The sequence below is a fragment of the Poecilia reticulata genome, linkage group LG23 (genome assembly GCF_000633615.1).
Source record: "Poecilia reticulata strain Guanapo linkage group LG23, Guppy_female_1.0+MT, whole genome shotgun sequence".
Taxonomy (NCBI): Eukaryota; Metazoa; Chordata; class Actinopteri; order Cyprinodontiformes; family Poeciliidae; genus Poecilia; species Poecilia reticulata.
The window spans coordinates 10,814,726-10,833,055 of record NC_024353.1 but is presented as its reverse complement, the minus strand read 5'-3'; the positions used below and the strand labels follow the sequence as shown (position 1 = coordinate 10,833,055).

The following is an 18,330-nucleotide window of genomic DNA, read 5'->3' as shown; positions in this document are numbered from 1 at the left end:
CACTTTGACTTATTTCGAAAGAGAGAGAGGGAGGGAGGCAGGGGAGGGCGACACTGCGCACATGATCACACACAAGATAATGTTTGTCAGCAGCAACAGCGGTGTCACTGTGTAGGATACAAAGACTGACAACAGGGGTTGATTTCACGGTGCAGTCATGTTGCGTGTACTGTACTTGAAAAGATTTCCATATCGGAGGGTGAGAGGGTGGGTGGCTTGCGGTGGAGATTTTGCTCAGACCATGATTTATTCCCTCAGAGATGGCCATCGCAGAGGTCAAAATCCAATCACTTAAATAAATTTTTCAACCTTCCTCTTCCTCCGTACTTCAAATTTCCACAGAGCCACCCAGACGGAGCAACCGAAAGCACTGCATGCTGGTTAATGGAGTTTCGAGCCGCTCTTGGGGATGGAGTGAGGGAGTATCTGTATCCAGGTAATTACAGTGTGAGGGGGCACAGAGGTCCTCCGTGATTACACATCAGGCCTGTAATGGATTCAACAGTAACAGACGTAGAGAGCAAGAGAGAGAGGGAGGAAGTGAGCGAGAGCGCATTCCTTACTTTCCCCCCCCATTGTGACGGCTGAGAGGAAGGGGCGGCTGTGGGCTGGCAAGGTAGGGTGGGCTAGGGGTAGGTATATCTGCAAGATGGATTACGTGGGGTTTGCCGAGTTCAACATTGACACAGATTCATCGTAAATCATTATGCTCGGGACCCGGAGTGATTTCTGCATTAGGAGCAGAAAATGGAGTTCATCCAGTCAATGAGGGAGGGCATATTTCACATCAATCACCTCCACACTCATGTTACCGAGGCTTAAATCTCACTTATACTGTTACCAATAGGGTTCAATGGCTATGATGACAATCAGCAGAGACTGCACTAACAGTAACCTACTGACTACAAAGAGGGCAGAGCAAAGCGGCTGATCGCTCCAAGTAAATAATATATGAATCGAAAGAGAGCAAAAGAAGAAAGTTTCAGATAACAGGGTGGGCATTATGATCCTCTTTTTTTTTTACGGTGAAGATTTGTTGCAGAACTTTACATCTCTATTGCAACAATTCTGCTTAATCTCTTCAAAGAGGTAGGTTTGGTCAAAGGAGTGTACGCTTGAGTGGATTTAACCAGACTGGGGCTGTGTCATAAAGTTGTAGACGCAGACAAAGAAAAATAAAAGAAGCGTGCAGCATTTTGTTATGTCCTCTAATGGCTCTAAAAGTAAAAATATAACACTGATGACAAACGTGTTGTTGTTCCAAGACACTGAAAACTCTTTAGCTAATTTAAATAAAGTTACTTTTTTATAGCTGGCATTAACAGAGGTCATCTCAGTCTCACAGAAATACATTTTAAATTCATAATCTTAATAGAAAATACAAAAACATCAGGAGTCAGGAATTTAAACAGCATTCAAACTTTGAGTATGCCTATCTTTACCAATTAACCTGAGTTTACATTGCTGATTTGACTCATATGTCTGTGATGTCTTCCACTTTTTAAATGTTAATAACGACTCTTCAACTGGGTAAGAGTATATTATGGTGTTCCTCAGGGTTTGACAAAGGTCCAGTTCAGGGTTTTTTCATATGTGCTTCCTTTAGGCTACATTACCAGAAATTATGACACTCACATTAATGACAGGTGGCTCTAATTAACCTAAGTATCCATGGAAATTATAGGCTTCTTCTTCAAGAAAGAAAGAACTGAAAGTTAGAGATTTAGAAAAAAATTTATTTGAAGTAAAACTAAAACTCTGTTTTTTTCTTTCAACTCTCAAGCTACGTATATAATCAAATTACATTTTTTTTGCCCCTGAGTAAAATCTAAAAAAAAAACAACAAAAAAAACCTTCTGTTTGAGGAATTCTGATTTCCCACATATGCCCGAAGGTCCTCGTCAGCTGTGATGCTTAAAACAAATTAAGCCCGCATTCCTGTGAATATATGTTACATGTTATATATGTTATATGTTTCATAAGGAATCTTATTTTGTTCATTTCAAATTACAGACAGAGTTGTGAACTAGAAAGCTTCTCAAACTCCATCTCTTTTCTGCGTCCCAGACCTTAACCTCAAGCTTTACGACGCAAGGAGAAACCTATATATTAACTCTGCCTAGAAACACTGTCGGGTTTTTTTTTTTTTATGTAGCAGGAGCTCAATCAGAGAGCTAGAAGACAGTTCAAATATTTACTGCGTGTCAAATAAATCCAAATTATAGCATTCTTTTGCTACAAATTTACGTTTTGGAGTTGCAGTTACCGGAGTGATAAATATCCTTCAGGTTGTTAGGAAATATTTTTGACTAACCAAGACTGCACAGGCGTGACTCCAATATGAGTCAAAATAGGAAGTGATATGTAAATTTCAGCAGAAATCTCCAGAAAAAAATGTTTTTATAGATGAAACAATGCAAGCTTTGGTTAGCAGATCTTAATTAAAAGTTACATGACTATTTGGTGTCTTAAGAAATATTAACATTATCTAGCCTAACTGTATGACTTCTGCGTCTTAAAAAGTCTAATTAGTATTTTGCTAGTTCGCCTATCTAACCCAATGAGAGTCTTAGTTTTCTCCTCCTAAGAATGGCTATCAGAATAACTTGTTACTGATTCCAACTTTTGCTGAAACTGAGCTGAAAAGATAAATGGCTTCACGACTCAACATCTGTAATTAGGCCTAACGAGCTTATTCCTCAGCAGTATGCAACTCTAAAAAAAAGCTAAAACAGAAAAAGAAAAAAAAAATCGCATAAGTTGACCCACGTCGGCCTTTCTGTCGTTTTTAATGGCCAGGCGAAACAGTCTGAGGTGTGCTTGGAGCAGCAAGAATCGACACCTGTACCTGATCAAATCTTCAAAGATTTTACAGCCAACTCTGTGCAGAACGAGGAGAAGTTAATAAGTCGAGCTTTTTGAAGCTGACCATGACACCAGCTGAACCTTGACGCCCTTGCATGATTAATAGCATTATGGTAAGCTTTCGCCTTTTCCCCCTCAAGCAGAGGATTGTTTGAGTCCGTCTGATCAAAACATTTTCAACCTTTTACAGGTCCAGCTGTCAAAGAAAGAAGACTATGGGTTTGGCAATTGTAATACTCCATTTCTGGCTAACGCTAGTGCCGTTTGGACAAATTTGCACGCTCATTAAGGATAAATCCCATTGTGATAAGGAAGAGACTATGCTCCTGCAGCTTATTAGCGTTTTAATAGAAATAAACACCCTGGTCCCCAAGGAGCAAGAGTTCCAGGAGCAAAGAGTGCATGACTTTGTGCTAGTAAAACTACATCTGGAGTTTAAATAGGGAGTGAGAAAAGGGCACATAAATCAGTAGCAAATGTGAGCACAAAAAAACCCACCAGACCTCATAAATATGTATTCATTGGCAAAAGAAGGAGAACGGCAGGTGATTGGAGATTAAAAGTGACAGTAAAAACAAAAGTCTGCAGCTTATCACGGTAAACTTGGGCGAGGCGATTTGAAACTCCACATGTGCGGCCCGAACGGCGAGCCTGGAGAGGAATGGAAAAGGCTTCCATCATAGGAGTACAAGATGAAAGCTGACGTGCATCTGAAACAAATTTCTCTTCATCAATGATCACTAAAACCCACCATAACTCAGGGCGATCCCTGTGGCATTTGATGGCGATGTTGATAATAGGTGGAAACAGACTCGATGTGATGGACATGGGATTTAGCATTCTGGACATCGTGACATTCGCATAGAGAATATCGTCCTTTTTGGCAAGTTCTCCGAATCTTCAGCACCAAAACGCAAATACGGAACAAGTGCAAACAAATCACGGCCTTCTACCTGAACTAACAGGCCATGCAAGGAGAGCATTAATCAGAGATGTAGCTAAGGCAGGTCATGGTACCAGGTGATCCACAACTTGAGTGGGAGAGTCCGTCTGAGGATGAGTTATTTCACAATCACGTGTTGGTAAGTAACATATAACCCCAGTAAAATAAAAATCTGTTTTACATTGGAATGTCAGAGGTACTTTTGCTGGGCTCAAATGCACGGCAACTAGACAGTCGTCAAAGCTTGGACAACTGATGGAGTGTCCCGTTTTCGCCAGCTGACATTCACAGACTCTAATAAATGTACGTTTTGCAGCTTTCACATATCATTTTCAGCATTTCTTTCCCCTTGAAAACATTTGTCCTCACCGTCCTTTGTTGCCTGTGTTGTCTAATGGGAAATTATGTTTGGATTTCTTTGATCCTTTGCAGATATTCCATTTGCATAAACCATAAGCCCCCAACTAAAGCAACACTGGCTAAAATCACAGCGGGATTCTTATTTGTTAAGGCTTGATGTCTCGTACCCTGTTTGTCCTACTTTGAGCTTCCTCGAATGCCACCGGCACAAACCCCTGAGTCCTGTTAGCAAAACTCCCCCCTCGTTCAAAGTTTTACTCGCTGCCTTTCTCCCCCACCAAGTAGATGCATCCAAATGTGCAGATGTAAAACCAAGAAAACACAAAAACGCTCTTATGTTTGTAAAAGGAACCCCCACCTCTCTCTCTCTGGCTCATAGTCCTTCGTACATAATTGGTTGGCCTGTCTAAGCTTCCAAAATGATGCTTTGACATAGGTTATAATTAAATAAGACAAATTCAGGAAGAGTATGAACTCTCTTCCTTTCGGAGCAGAAATGTGAGTTTTAATTTACCCCATGCAGAGACTGGCTGCAGTCACCTGCAGAGAGCCGATTCGCATTGCATGAAGTCTGGCTTGAGCAGAATGCGTCATTTAAATAACACCCACCCCTATCTCCCCGCATGCCAATTTATGGAATGGCGGTCAAATATTTATCCAGTTGATGAGCTGGGCTGTGTGTTCCTTCCTGACAATAATTAAAGACAAACCCTGGCTAAAGGTGAGCCTCGGCATCATCTCACTCCGACCTGTTCGGAATAGAAGCTAGTGGACAATACCAGGGTGTTGATATATCACTTTTCTTTCTTGCAGAAGACGTGATGAGATCCAAGAATGGTTTTATGCAGTTTGTTCCTGTTAGCATGTCTGAGTCATGCTTGGTAAATATTGAAAATGCCACTGCGTCACAGAGCTAAGCTAAACTCTTCAACAGCTGGAGTGCTTTGCAAAAACTATAAATAACTGCTTGATTTTTTTCCCCCAACCCCAACCCGTTTTACTTGTTGTGACCTCCTCCACAAACTTCCATTATTTTTAGTAGGATTTTACATGATAATCCAACACAAAGTTGTAAACATTGTGTTAAAGAATGGGAAGGAAAATGTAACATTTTACATTCATCCCTACATGTTTTGTTGAGTCAAGACCAAAGAAACATCCAGATTGGATGCAGGACCTCTATGAACAATGATTTTCAAGTCTTGCCACACATTCTTGTTTGGAATGGGGTTTGTACACTGACTGTTTCAGTTTATAACATGAATACTTTGGTCTAGACCTTTATGTTACATCTCTGTCTGTGGGTTTATGGTTGAACTTTTACATTAATCTGTACATCTTTGTCTCAAAATTGGCCTTTATTTAGTTCCATCCATCTTCTTTTCAACTGTGGGAAGATGAGCAGTTTTCTGGTCTCAAAATCTTTTTGTTGTTGTTGTTGTTGTTTTAGAACAGTGCTACTTTTTTTTGCCAGGCAAAACTTCAAGTTCAGCTCTTGTCTGACTGGATCCGAATCCACCATGTCTTTTGGAAGACTGAAAATTGGCTTTCTTACAACTGTTCTTCTTGCTGTTCTTTCATAATATGTGGTAAACCCAAAGTGGTTTTTTTGTGTGTCTTGGTTTCCTTGATGCTAATGTTCTCCAAAATTTATCTGAGGGGTTCACAAAACATCTTCATTTACCAACAAGTGCATTCATATGCACTCTTGGAATCAGTGGCACTGAATCTCAGTAACTGACAGGTGTGGTATGTGACAAATTATGGAAAAGTTCAAAGACACTTTGTCGGAGAATTAAAAGACAAAGCAACATTCATCTGTAAAAATTAGATGAATGATTTGATGACAAAAATGTCGCAGCACATCAGCATGACGGTGAAATTCTGATGCCTGTAGGGGGAAAAAAACGGAGTATTACCAGTTTTCTATAACACGAACAATAGAGATGAAAAGATACCAGGGTAGGCCTCTATTCCTTTATTTTCAATATCCTGCTACCTCCTGAGTGGAATCTATTGAGATGTAGGCTGTGAGATGATGGCTTCTGTGATGTGGGAAGGGCATGTTGCGAGAGCTTGCGGGGGTAGAGCGGGGGGTTTCCCAGACATGGATCACAGCCTGAGGTTCTACTTGTGTCCGGTGAAGAGCGCTCAGCACCCTGGGATAACAACGAAAGCTGTGCATCCCCTGGAAAAAATCAATAATCTTGCTGGAACTCTCCCTGGTTTAGTAACAACATGCCAGTCTGTGTCTTTATTTTCCTCACGGTCTCCACATGCCGCCTTGTCTTTATTAAAACTCACGCACATAAAACAATTGAGAGAAATCCCACACAGTAAACATAATCAAAGCAGTCACAATTTCTATGCATCTTGTACTTAAATATGCTCCTATAAATGTCAACGCTAATCCAGGGACTCAAAGCATTAATGTGAAGATTGCATGGTGTGGATGGAGACAAGTCAGGACAGGAGAAAAGGGGGATTTTGTAAATCTCCCATCAAAGTTGTCTAATTATGTTAATCAAGAATTCTCCAAATGTCAGTGTTGCTGAAGAGGATGAGATTTGGAGAAGAGGGCGCCGTGAACAAAGAACAAACCAATCAGCCGGACGGCGACGATGGCGGTGACAATTAATTAAAGTTAGACATACAAAAAGAGCCGGGCTCAAGTTGCGGACTCACATCAAGAGCGAGTGCGCAAATTAAAAAAAAAAAATCAATTTATATCTGGATAAATATTTTTCCTGCCGCAAATCGGCAAAGATTTGGTCCGGGCTTTGTGGGAACGAAGAGTTAAGAAGTGTGCCAACTTTTTGAGAGTGGCACCCCGTCTGCAAAGTCTCTGATCAAACAAAGTTAACTGAAATTGTGTGATAAAGTAAAAGCAGAGATGTTGTCAGTGGTAAAACTGAACAAACTTCCTCCATCAGAATCTAAATCAAAGTCGCCGGAATTAAATATTGGCATGGCAAAAATCTAAATGGCTTGTACACAGACACATTTCAGGGCTTTAAAGAGTTAATCCTCAACACAGACATGTACCACCTCGTACACTATAAAAAAAAGTTATTACCCCCTTAACCCAATAATGGCTTCCACCACCCACTGCGGCAACAACCACAATTAGGCACTTGAGATAACTATCAAGAAATTACTACTCTTTGTATTATTGTTTTATTTAAGCCACATGTTGTGGGTTTGTTCAAGGTTATGCCACAACCTATCCTTTTTTGAGCTATTCGGGAGTGCACTTGTTGACGTGTTTTGGAGCATTATCCTCATATTCTAATAAGTTTAGGATTAGGGCGAAGCTGGAAATTATCATTTGGGATTTTCTGCTAGGGAGCTGCATTCCAATTATGGCAAGCTATTAAGCCCCAGATCCTTATACTACCACCACCATGTTTGGCTTGTGGTACGATATGAAATGCTACGTAAATTTGATGTCTGACGCACAACTTCCAAAACGTTTCACTCGTGCTGCGTCAGTCCATGGAATATTTCCAATCACTTTTTGATGATCTGATTTTCTTTCGATTGTGGCATGACATGTTGTTCTTTTAGAAATTGTAGCCTACTTCTAGTTATCAGATAGGCGCTAATTAAGAAAATCACTTATTGATTCTATTAGTCTGGAAGCAATCAGGCCTGCGTCTGGTTGCTGTAATCTGTGGATAATTACAGCTAATTAATCGATTAATAAAGATGCTAATTAGAGCTAATAATATATACAACACCTTAGTATACCTTGATTTGTATGCCTAAGTCTCTAGAAAAGTGCTATTGTTTTAGCTAGATGCATTGACAGAGGAAGTTACTATAATGTGGAAATGAAACATAATGCCTTTAACAACATATTAAAAATGTTAGCATTAGTGTTTGATTACTAGTTACTCACAAATGTGCTAGTTTTTTTGGTCCCATTGAAAATGTATTATTTCAAATTCCACATTTATCCAAAAGTGATGTGCAGAAATATACTAAACATAGCATTTAAGATAGTATTAATTAGCTATTTAAATAAATAAATAAATTAAAAAATCCAATAAAGTTTTCAATTAGTGTGAAATAATACCTCGTGTTATTTTAGTAGAACATTTTTACTGGCTCCATAAAGCTCCACGATGTGTGTAAGCGGCAGACGCTAAAAACAATCAAGCTGTTTATTGTGTTTGCAATAATTAGATCTTTTAACAGCGGGACGCGTTTTCCCTTTAACTCCCTAATTTGATACGGTATCATCTCACCACCGAGCCACAGGTTAGCCACATAGGGAGGAAACATTAATCTAATCTAACACTTGATTTGAAACTCCAGGGGATCCTCAGCTAAGTGTAGCACTCTCTGCTCATTACTGTTGTTGTTTGTTCCGTGATGAAATGGGATACGCTTGATGAATTAGTAGCTTCGCTGAGGAAAATTTAAATGATGTGCAGAAGTGGCTGTATTGCCATATTCGTTGGGTTAATCAGATAGAAATGCTTATTAAAAGACTGGAAATTAGAGGGTTTCCTTTTTTCCCTTTTTCATTTTAAGTTCTCCGTTTACAGAGTATTTGTGGTTCAGCTGGTGATATGTCAACCTGCCTTTAGACACACCTGTGAGTTAATAATCCCCAAAACACCAACAGAACTCAGTAATTTGGGCCTGAGATGCAACATAACATTAGAGCCCATTTGCATGTCATTAAGAAAAGGCAAGCCACCTCTCGTGGGTTTAACCCCTTATAAATATATTTAAATATATAAATATCATGAATGCATTAATTTACATTGACTACTAAAAGCAAGAGCGCACACTATCAAGATGCTTTTCTCTGTAGATAACTTCAAGCAAACCGGGAAGCGTGCTCTCTTGCACAAGGCCACACTTTTCACCCGGCCTGTCCCTGACCTTCTCGTAAACACAGAGAATCCCGCCCTCCGTTAAAAAAAAAGTCACATGCACGATTTCATACAAGTCACCCAAACCTCTGGGCATGCACGTTCCAAACCCCAAACCCCTTTTTCCCCGCTTCTCAATTTTTGACTCCATAACTTAAAGCGCCTTTCTTTATTTTTCCCGACTTCTCCCGCCCCCCTCAAACACCCCCCAACTCCCCTGTTTTCATGGATCAACGGAGAGAGCAATTACATCAGCGTCGGTCTGGCGGCCTGGAGATGAAGAGCCGCGTGGCTGTGGGCAAACACCTGGCCGTGGTTAGAGGAGCAGAGGAGGAGAAGCGGTGCAGACAGATGTGCTGCAGGTTCTTTTGGGAGGCATGGAAGCGCGGCGTGCGAATGGTGTGTATGGTTGGGGAGGGGTGAAGGGGAGGGGGGTGGGGGGGAGTGCAGGTTGAGCTGTGAAGGAGAGTAGTGAAGCACAAACGTGAGAACCCGCAAGATGTGTGTGAGCGGGTGAGTCTATTTGTAAATCATGTGTGAGCGTGGTTGTGCCAAGCCAGTGGAGCCCTAAAACAACCCTCCTTCCCCATCACCCACCACCCCTCCAACAACCCATCACCCACCACCCCTCCAACACCCCCTATCACAAGTGGTTAACATTACAATCCTTCACAGCAGTCAAAACTCGGCACCGGCAAAAGTTTCAGGCTTTCCACCCCTGCGTTGCATCCGCTTTTGTGCTTATTGACAGAGCCGGGGCCATTTCCATTACAAAAGGGAATATTCACAAAACATGTCATCTGTGATATGGCTTCAAAATGCTTTAGATGTGCCCTGAAATTCTGCTCTACAAAAATAAAGCGGGACAATGGAACTGGCTCTTCAGTGTTTTTTTTTTTCTTTCTTTTTTAACCCATCTGTTGCTGGGGGATATTTAGCTTTATGGAAAAAAGGAGGGAGACGGTGTGCTGGAGAAATTGACCGGGGTTAGGCGAGGATCACAATTCTGAACTTTGATTTGAGTCTAAATTCTTACAGATCTGGCTTAGGTGAAAATGTGGGTGCCATCTGGTCGAGTGTGCCAAACAGCACAGCTTTACTTTAAATGTCACTTGCAGTGCATATAAAAAGGACTCACCTGGCTTTGACAAATTCAACAGGATCAACTTAATTTGGATTTTTATTTTTTTACACAAATAAAAACTTTAATGTAAAGTGAAAACTGATTTCTACAAAACAAGGATAAATAAAAATAAAAATACTTAACATAAAATAAGTGTTTGCAAAAATACTCACCCCTTTCAGCTCAATACAGCATGCGTGGATAGGTCTCAGTCAGGTTTACACATCTAAACACTGTTACTCTGTTTTCCTTTGCTAAGCTGTTCCTTTACACGTTGGTAGAAATTCGCTGCAGGATCACAATCTCGGCTTTGACTGGGCCACTCCAGAGCATCCACCATGTTCGCATAACTTAAGTGGGATGTTTCATGTTGTCGTCTTTCTGGAAAACAAGAAAGTTCTGTTGCAGATGGGAACAAATTGTCCTGCAGGTTCTCCCCATATTTTGCTGAATTCATTTTATATTTACAAGTTTCCCACAGCATTAAGCCGGTGAGGTGCACGTCGCTGAGATGAGTTTTCTTTAAGAGCGACGTCTTCATATCCTCTCTTCCATAAGGCTTTGACTGGTGAGGGACCCGGGTAACAGTTGTATGCAGAGGCTCTCACCAGTCCGCCTGCACGGACACTCTGTTTGTGATCTAGACAGATTTACACATGTTCCATATTCCTTCCATTTCATGATGGATGGATGTAGCTGAACTCCAGGAGGTGATCAGTGCCTTAGTTTTTTTTGTTTGTTTTTTTTTGGTATCCATCCCCTGATTTATACTTTTCAATAACTTTTTCCTCTGATTTGCTTGGAGTGTTCCTCTGTTTTCATGCTTGATTAACTAGTTAATGGATCTTCCAGACACAAGTGTTTTTTTACTGCTTCTGAATGCATGCCCGTCGCAGAACGTGGAAAATCCCACTTTTGCACACACGGTAAATGCGCCAGCGCGATTATCGACTTATTTGACAGCGGTCGTCTTCACGCTAGAACCACTTTTGCCAATTAGTGGACGTGTGAGGAACAGCAAGAACAATATGCTCCAACATGAATCTATAGATTTCTTAATACAGTAATGAATAGCTACAACTTCAGTGCGTCTTGAAATACTGTGTGTGAAATAGAAGCGTGGCCCGAGGCACGAACGCTGATGTCAGCTTGTTGCAGTGTTCACACAGAAACCCGACATCCAATCCGACTCCAAACACGTTGTTTATCTCCCGCGCCTCCGAAAGCGAGCACGATTGCACTTGTTGCAGATGAGTGTGAAGCCGCTGCACGTCTCCCGGCCAATTAACAGCGAGATCCTCCCGAAACAGATTTTCAACTGATAAATCTTTAATGATATCAGGGATTTTACACAAATACATGCTCGACGGCGCTAATTTAAAGCAAATAAGAGGGCTTGATTAAAAATTCCCCAGGCGGGCTGGAGAGGGAAGATAAATGTTTGAATAATTTATTGGGTTTAATTGACACAACGGCAACGCTGTAAACAGAAATATTTAGACGTTCAAAATGCGTTTCGGCATGAGGACTTTATTTATTTTTTTGTCGCAACAGGAAAAGTGGTTGTCGAGGAAGCAAATCAACCCATAATAGCACTTGGTGTTTACATTTTATTTCCACACCCAGCCTTCCGTACCAGTCCCACTGAGAGTTTTCTTATTTATGATAAAAAAGAATAAACAAGGATGCAGAGCTGGTGGTTTATGATAGGCAGTGAAAGTGATCAGCAAACACAATGATACACAAGCCTGTGAGCTAGCCTGAGGCTATAGCACTTTGCTTTGACCCCCCGAATGTGACACTAAGCAAGGATGTAGATACAGCCGAAAATGGAGAGAGGAAGACGAAAAGAAGAAGGGAGGGTTGGGGGAATTTCTTAGGCTGTGTTTGTATCGTGTTTGCCTTCGCAGAGCGCTCATAAATACAGGCTCGCATGAAGATAAACAGAAAGAGAAGGGCGTGGGATGGGAAAAATGGGGAAACCGCCTTGCCATATTCCATTTCTTGCATTCCACAGGGGACCCGGCAGGGGTTACATGGCCAGCAGGTGCGGGGCCACCACTTGTTCCGATAAGAAATCCGATCTGCATGTGCCCGTCCGCTTCCCTGTCCCGGTAAACATCCCGCTTATCTGCAAACAAACAGAGTTTACTAGTGACTATGAATGAATACATCACATTTCGATAGAAATACCGTGTAGGAGCCTCCCTCGCGCTCAGAAAAGCGTGTCCGCCATGATACAGTGTACACCTGAATACATGAATAGACAACAAGGAGGCCTTGGCTGTTTGTAGGGGGTAACGCCAACTGAATTTTTAAAGGTGTTGGTTTTGATTTGGCATGACCGACAGCACAGAAAGGGGTGGGGGGGGGTACAAGATGGCCAAAGGAGGAAAATCATCCGTCCTGGGAAGGAAAATAAATATTAGTGGGAAAAGCTGGGGAGGACAGAGACAAAGGATAATCAGCTGGTAAGAGATGTAATCAGCAAATTGACTATCATGGGGATGGACAGAATATGGGAAGCGTGGGGTGGGGGTTGGAGATATAGCAACCAACAGATTAACGTTCCAAAGATGGCAAATTTACTTTCTATACAGGACATTATTATTGGGGTACCTGAAGCCAGTCTCATCTCAGTCTCAAAACTTGCTGAACTCAGAGTCCAGTCAAAACCAGAGATGCAACATCGTGTTTTTATGCTGCCACTTGATGTGAAACTCAAGTCGCACATTTGGGAAAGCTGCCAAATGTGGCTCTATATTCCAAAGTTGGGATGATGGGGCTGTTGAGAAAACTACTGGGATGAACAGTTCTTCAGTGTAGATGAACTGATCATTTTAGAGACTGCCAAAAAAATTGAGACTGGGAAGGCCCCTAAATTTACAGTCTGTGCTCCAATTGAGTGGTTCGATCTAAGCTTATTCATGTGTTGGAATGGTCTAGTCAAAGATCAGACCGAAGCCTAATTCTGGCAAGACCTGACAACTAATGTCTATGGAAAGACTTGTAGTTATATTTATAATAAAATATAGCTCTGCAAAGTAGGATGAGGTTTTAAGGGGGCCAAATACAAATGTACACTACATTTTTCAGATTTGTACTTTTCAATTGAAAAAAAAGAAAAAACACACAAACAATATAACTAAAGACACTAAATTCAGATGCAAAGATATGTTGAAGCATTAGATGTCAGTATTACATCAGGTCACCCAGGATGCCTGGTTGTAATACAGGTAATTGGCACCGTTTGTTTCTTCTTAGACCTTGAATTTATTCCAAACAATGACAATAAAAGCCATCACAATGCGTCTCTGTTCCTTCACTTTAACCACAATGCAAAAAAAAGAGAGAAAAAAAAAAGAAAGGGCCTAGGAGCAAAGCTGACATTATAACACAAGCATTTATGTTGCCTGACAATGCATCGCCTCCACATCAAAGGAAGCCTCACCTCTCGCAGAGGAAGCAAAGACGAAATAAGCGGAGGGCCCTTGCTTTATTAACTCCCAATCAATAAACATGCAGTCGGTGGCGAGGTAATCAGGAAACACTGGCAAATGGCCTGACAATGTATCAAAGCCGACGCTGCGAGGCAACAGCGCAAACTCTAACAAGCATTTTATTACCGGTAGCTGTTACTGACATTAGTCAAAAAAAAAAAAAAAGAAAGAAAAACCAAGAGAGATAAAATAGAATAAGGAATGCGGCTTGGCTGGCTGAGAGAGGGCCCCTCGGCTGAGAGCGCACACCTACCGCGTTTGATAGCCACGCGTCTTCTCTTTGATATGATAACAAAAATAAAATTGTTTTAAAACATCAATACACAGTAAGCCGGAAACAGGCCTGCTGTGGCGGATGTCTGGTTTAGGGGGCCGGTAATGTTGCTCGCCTACAAGCACGTGAATATTCTGCTGAAGGCTTTTTTCGTTTGAAGCCCAGGATGTTATTGTGGGATGACAATGCAGTTTACATTTGAAGCTAAAAACGGTTTCCTCTTAATGTTGAGGTTTTCCACAAAGAACAGGTTAAGACATATTCAGGTTTTTTGGGTTTTTTTTTTTTTTCTTTTGAAAGTTTTCTTATAGTTGTCGCAACAGCACAAAATCAAATAAAATTGGTCCCCATAGGGGCAGGAAAGTCTATTGTAAGAAATATATGATTATGTGAGTGTAATAAATAATAACATCTAGCAACAACGGGTCAGTCAGATGTGTCTTATTTTCTCTAATAGTCCACCAGTCCAAATATATAAATCATGAACACAATAAATGGAAAAAAAAACTGATGTAAAGCTTTCAATTACAATTAAATCATGAAAGAGGTTTGATGTTTATGTTGTAATCTTACTGGAATTAGACCAGAGGATACTTAGGAACCCTGAGCACCTAGCTTACATACTTTAGATCAACATTAGATAATTTTTCTTCTTTTGCTCTTTTTCTTCTTCTTATTTTCTTTGGTTTGTTATTTTGTTTCTATTTCCTTTTAATTTATGTGAAGCTCTTTGAATTGCCTTGTTGCTGAAAATGTGCTAAATAAATAAATAAAATGACCTTACCTTACCTTACTTAGGGTGAAATACTCTGTCATCTACCTCTGCCACATGCTTTGAGTGATTTTGTCTGACATACTGATTATGTATCTGATCTGTTTCCTGCCTCCTGACCGTCACAAATATTGGCCTCGTCACCTGATTATTCCCTTTTCTACAGTGAAACCTGGTCATTGCAGTGCTGAGTGTACTTTGCTCCCGGAGTTCCTGCTCTCCAATGTTTGATCACTTCAGGTTTCCACATTATAGAGTTACTCTCGTTGAACAGTTTTGCTAGAGAAACAATCCACTGCAAATCGACTCGTTCCTCTCCCTCACTGTTTATGCTTCAAGTACTCCAGTCAATACAGTTCTTAGTCTTCTGCCAGGTAAGCCTTACTTTCTGTTTGAATGTTACTTCCTGGTTGTATTACCCATTGTTACCAGTCACTTCTTCTTCTTCTTCTTCTTCTTTTTGGATTTTGTGCATGGTAGCATTCAATGTTTAGACTTATCATCGCTATCTGTTGTGCTGGAGTATCGGCCAGAGTTAAATTATATCTTACCATCAATAATCATTCTCTGCCTTTTGCAGAATCTGACCTGAAAGTTGCCCCCCGATGTTCGTACCATTTCATCTGGTACCAACTACCATATTCAAAGTCACTTAATTCCCTTTCAGATCAAAACATTTACTTCGTTTCTGCTATACGACTGGATAATTTTCTATTTGTGTCAACAAGCAATTGAAAATGCCTAATAAAGTGGCTGGTGAGTGTGCAAGGCGAATTTAAAAGTAAGAGAAAATTGACTCAGTCGCAGAACATCTCAGGCATTTGGCACATTATTACCATTTTAGCATGTTTTTAATCTTGCTTTCAACAGCAAAAAGCTTTATTTAGGGCTGGTAGCTTCACCCCGAGGATCGCATCCAGAACGCAGTTCACTCTGTCCCCCCTCACCCCCCGCCAGCTAATTTGTTTGTTTCGTTCTGGGGCACAGCCGATATTAAAAGGAGATCCTGAGCGCCAGGGACGGAGGGAAGAAGGGAGCTGGGGAAGCGGGGAGAAAGGGAGGGAGGTGAGGAAGAGGGATGAGTTTACAAGCCCCAGGTACGGTGAATGGGTTAGCGAGAAGATGCAGAAAAGAAGGCAACGAGATAGTGAGAAAAAAAAAAAATCTCATCCAAATAATTTTAGCCCGTGGGCGCTGAAATGCAAATCACAGATCAAAGAGGTGTGCAATGGAAGCTAGCATGATTGGGAGAGAATATCATCAAGCTGGGGTTATATATGTATGTTCAGGATGTGAGAGAGACATGCTGGACTCAGGTAATGGAGCTGACCTGCACTTAAGCACTGCCCCCCCACCCACTCATTCTCCGTCCCCCTCACTGCCACTATCATTTCCCCGCTTTCCTTCTTCTCCCAGGGTTAGAACACGCATCGTACACTGGAAAGTAATTTACTTTCTGCTTACAGTACCCTTCTTCCCCCTCGCTGTTTCCTCCAGACTCTGTTTGTAAAGGCCTTCTTTTCATCAGCGAGCGAACGTGCAGTTTACACAAACCGCCTCTCGAAGCGCCGCCAAATTCCCCTCCTGCGTGTTGACACTAACCTCACGTGTGAAAAATATAATGGCCTGCTTGCATGTTGCACTGCACGGAGGGAAACATCTTCCCCCCCCTGCCTGAGCGCCTCTGGTAAACAGATTCAGTCAGGAAGAAAAGTGAGCGTGAGCCGCAGCAGTCAAATGCTGAATTAGGGCTTTAAAAAAAAAATATATATATATATATATATATATAAAGAAAGAAAAATCTACTTTAAATGTTTTGAATACCTGCAGAGTTTTTGGTTTTAGAAACATTAAATCTACAGTACATTTGAAGTACTTTGTAGCTTCTTGGCACAAACTTCAGTGTATTTTATAATGTAATTGTATTTTTTATTTTTTTTCCTTTGAAAATTATGCCCGGCTTTTAAAATTCTGAAGTAAAAAAAAGTGTGGAGTATATTTGCATTTAGTGCCTCCAAGTCAAAACCTGAACCTTAGCCTCAGGTTTTTTTTTTGTTTTTGCTTTAACAGTTTTTAATCTAAGATTGTGCTGTATTTAGGAGATCCGTTTTAAATAAGCTTTAGCATAGCACGATGTTCTACTTCTACGTCTTTTCTAAAACAACTACCTTCTTCTTGCAACACCGATTTGTCCACTGAATCCACCACAGACTCTCAAACTTGAGCTGTGAATCTCTGCAGCTCCTCCAGAGTCACCATGGAACTTTTGACTGCTTCTCTTTATTAATGCGCTACTTCTCTTGGGTAGATGGAAACACCTTTTTTTTTTGTCATAACTCTTTCCATTTATAGACAGGGTGCCACAGCAGGAAGATCCTCCCACGGCACTGAAACATGCAGTGTCGGTTATTCAAACTTTCCTAAAATGTTCTGAAGTCTAGACGTGTGAATTATGAAACACTCGCATCCCATTATGTGCGCTACTCTCCGCTGCCGTCTTTCATAAAATCACTGAGAGATACAGAGAATTTCATGGCTGCAAAGTGACCAAACGTGAACGAGTTCAAGGACTACGAAAGCCTTTCGCAAGGCGGTGATATTTCTGCACACATGGATGTGAGAAAATATCCAGAGGGCGGCCGGAGCTAAAGTTAGACGCCAGGAGGAAGGACGTGACTGGGAGAGGGGAGGACTGTTCCAGGAGTCTCCACATTAATACCTAATTAATGTCTGTCTCCCTATTAATGTCTAATTAACAATTTATGTCCGTCTCATCCACCTGAAGCTGTCATAAGTTTTCTTGTCTTCAGAAATTCAACGTGACAATGTTTTCTCCAGGCAAACCTTTCATTGTCTGCCTCCGACTGCGGCCCGGACAGGACAGGATGGAAGCGTTTACGTCAAACCCGCTGTTGGACGACGCACGTTTTCCCATTCGCGGGGTTTTCTTGGGTCGCGACGACACAACACGCACGAGGGCCGGTTTTGTCATTTTTAACCGAATTCTTTACATATCCGGATGAGGAGAATTGAATTAAAAAAAAAAAAAAAGTGAGTACTTTTTCTGGAAGAATAAAACGCCACGGGGGTTAGCGTCCCCGAGCTAATCAAACGTCGGAGACAGAGCGGGTATTCGGTCGAGGTTGTCCGGGTGACGTCCGCATCAGCACTAAAAGCTTCCACAGATGTGGATTAGGGGTTCGCAGCAGTTTGACTCCTGACTGCGGCGGCAGCATTCAAAACACAGCTGTTATTTTATGTCTGGTCAGCACAACCTGTGCGGGGCTACCATCTTTAAAGGTCCTGCCTGTTCTGTGGAACAATCATTTTCTCTCATGGTATTTGCTTTTGAATGATAATCTTTTTTTTCCCCTTTTTTCTACCGTACGCTATCATCCTTCTGTCTTTTCCTCTCCTTGCAAGTGCCGACTGTCCACATTTTTTTTCTTTTTTGCACCAGGTGTCACCTGCGATGTAATCTGATTACTTCACATCCGAATTAGCATGTATATTTAATGCATCACCCCCTCTCCTCTCCTCTCCTCTCTCTTTTATTCTTTTTTTAAATCTTGATGAGTGATGCAGGAAAGAACAGGGGGGGTTGGCG

At 41.3% G+C, this 18,330-nt stretch overlaps 1 long non-coding RNA gene across 2 annotated transcripts in view; it reads right to left on the bottom strand.

Annotated features, from left to right (window-relative positions):
- Positions 1-11,773: 11,773 nt before the first annotated feature.
- Positions 11,774-18,330, bottom strand: part of LOC103459467 (uncharacterized) — a 14,084-nt gene continuing 7,527 nt past the window's right edge. For both annotated transcript variants that reach the window (XR_532750.1, XR_532749.1), the window contains exon 5: positions 11,774-12,308. This is a non-coding gene — a long non-coding RNA (uncharacterized LOC103459467). The remainder of the gene's footprint in view (positions 12,309-18,330) is intronic.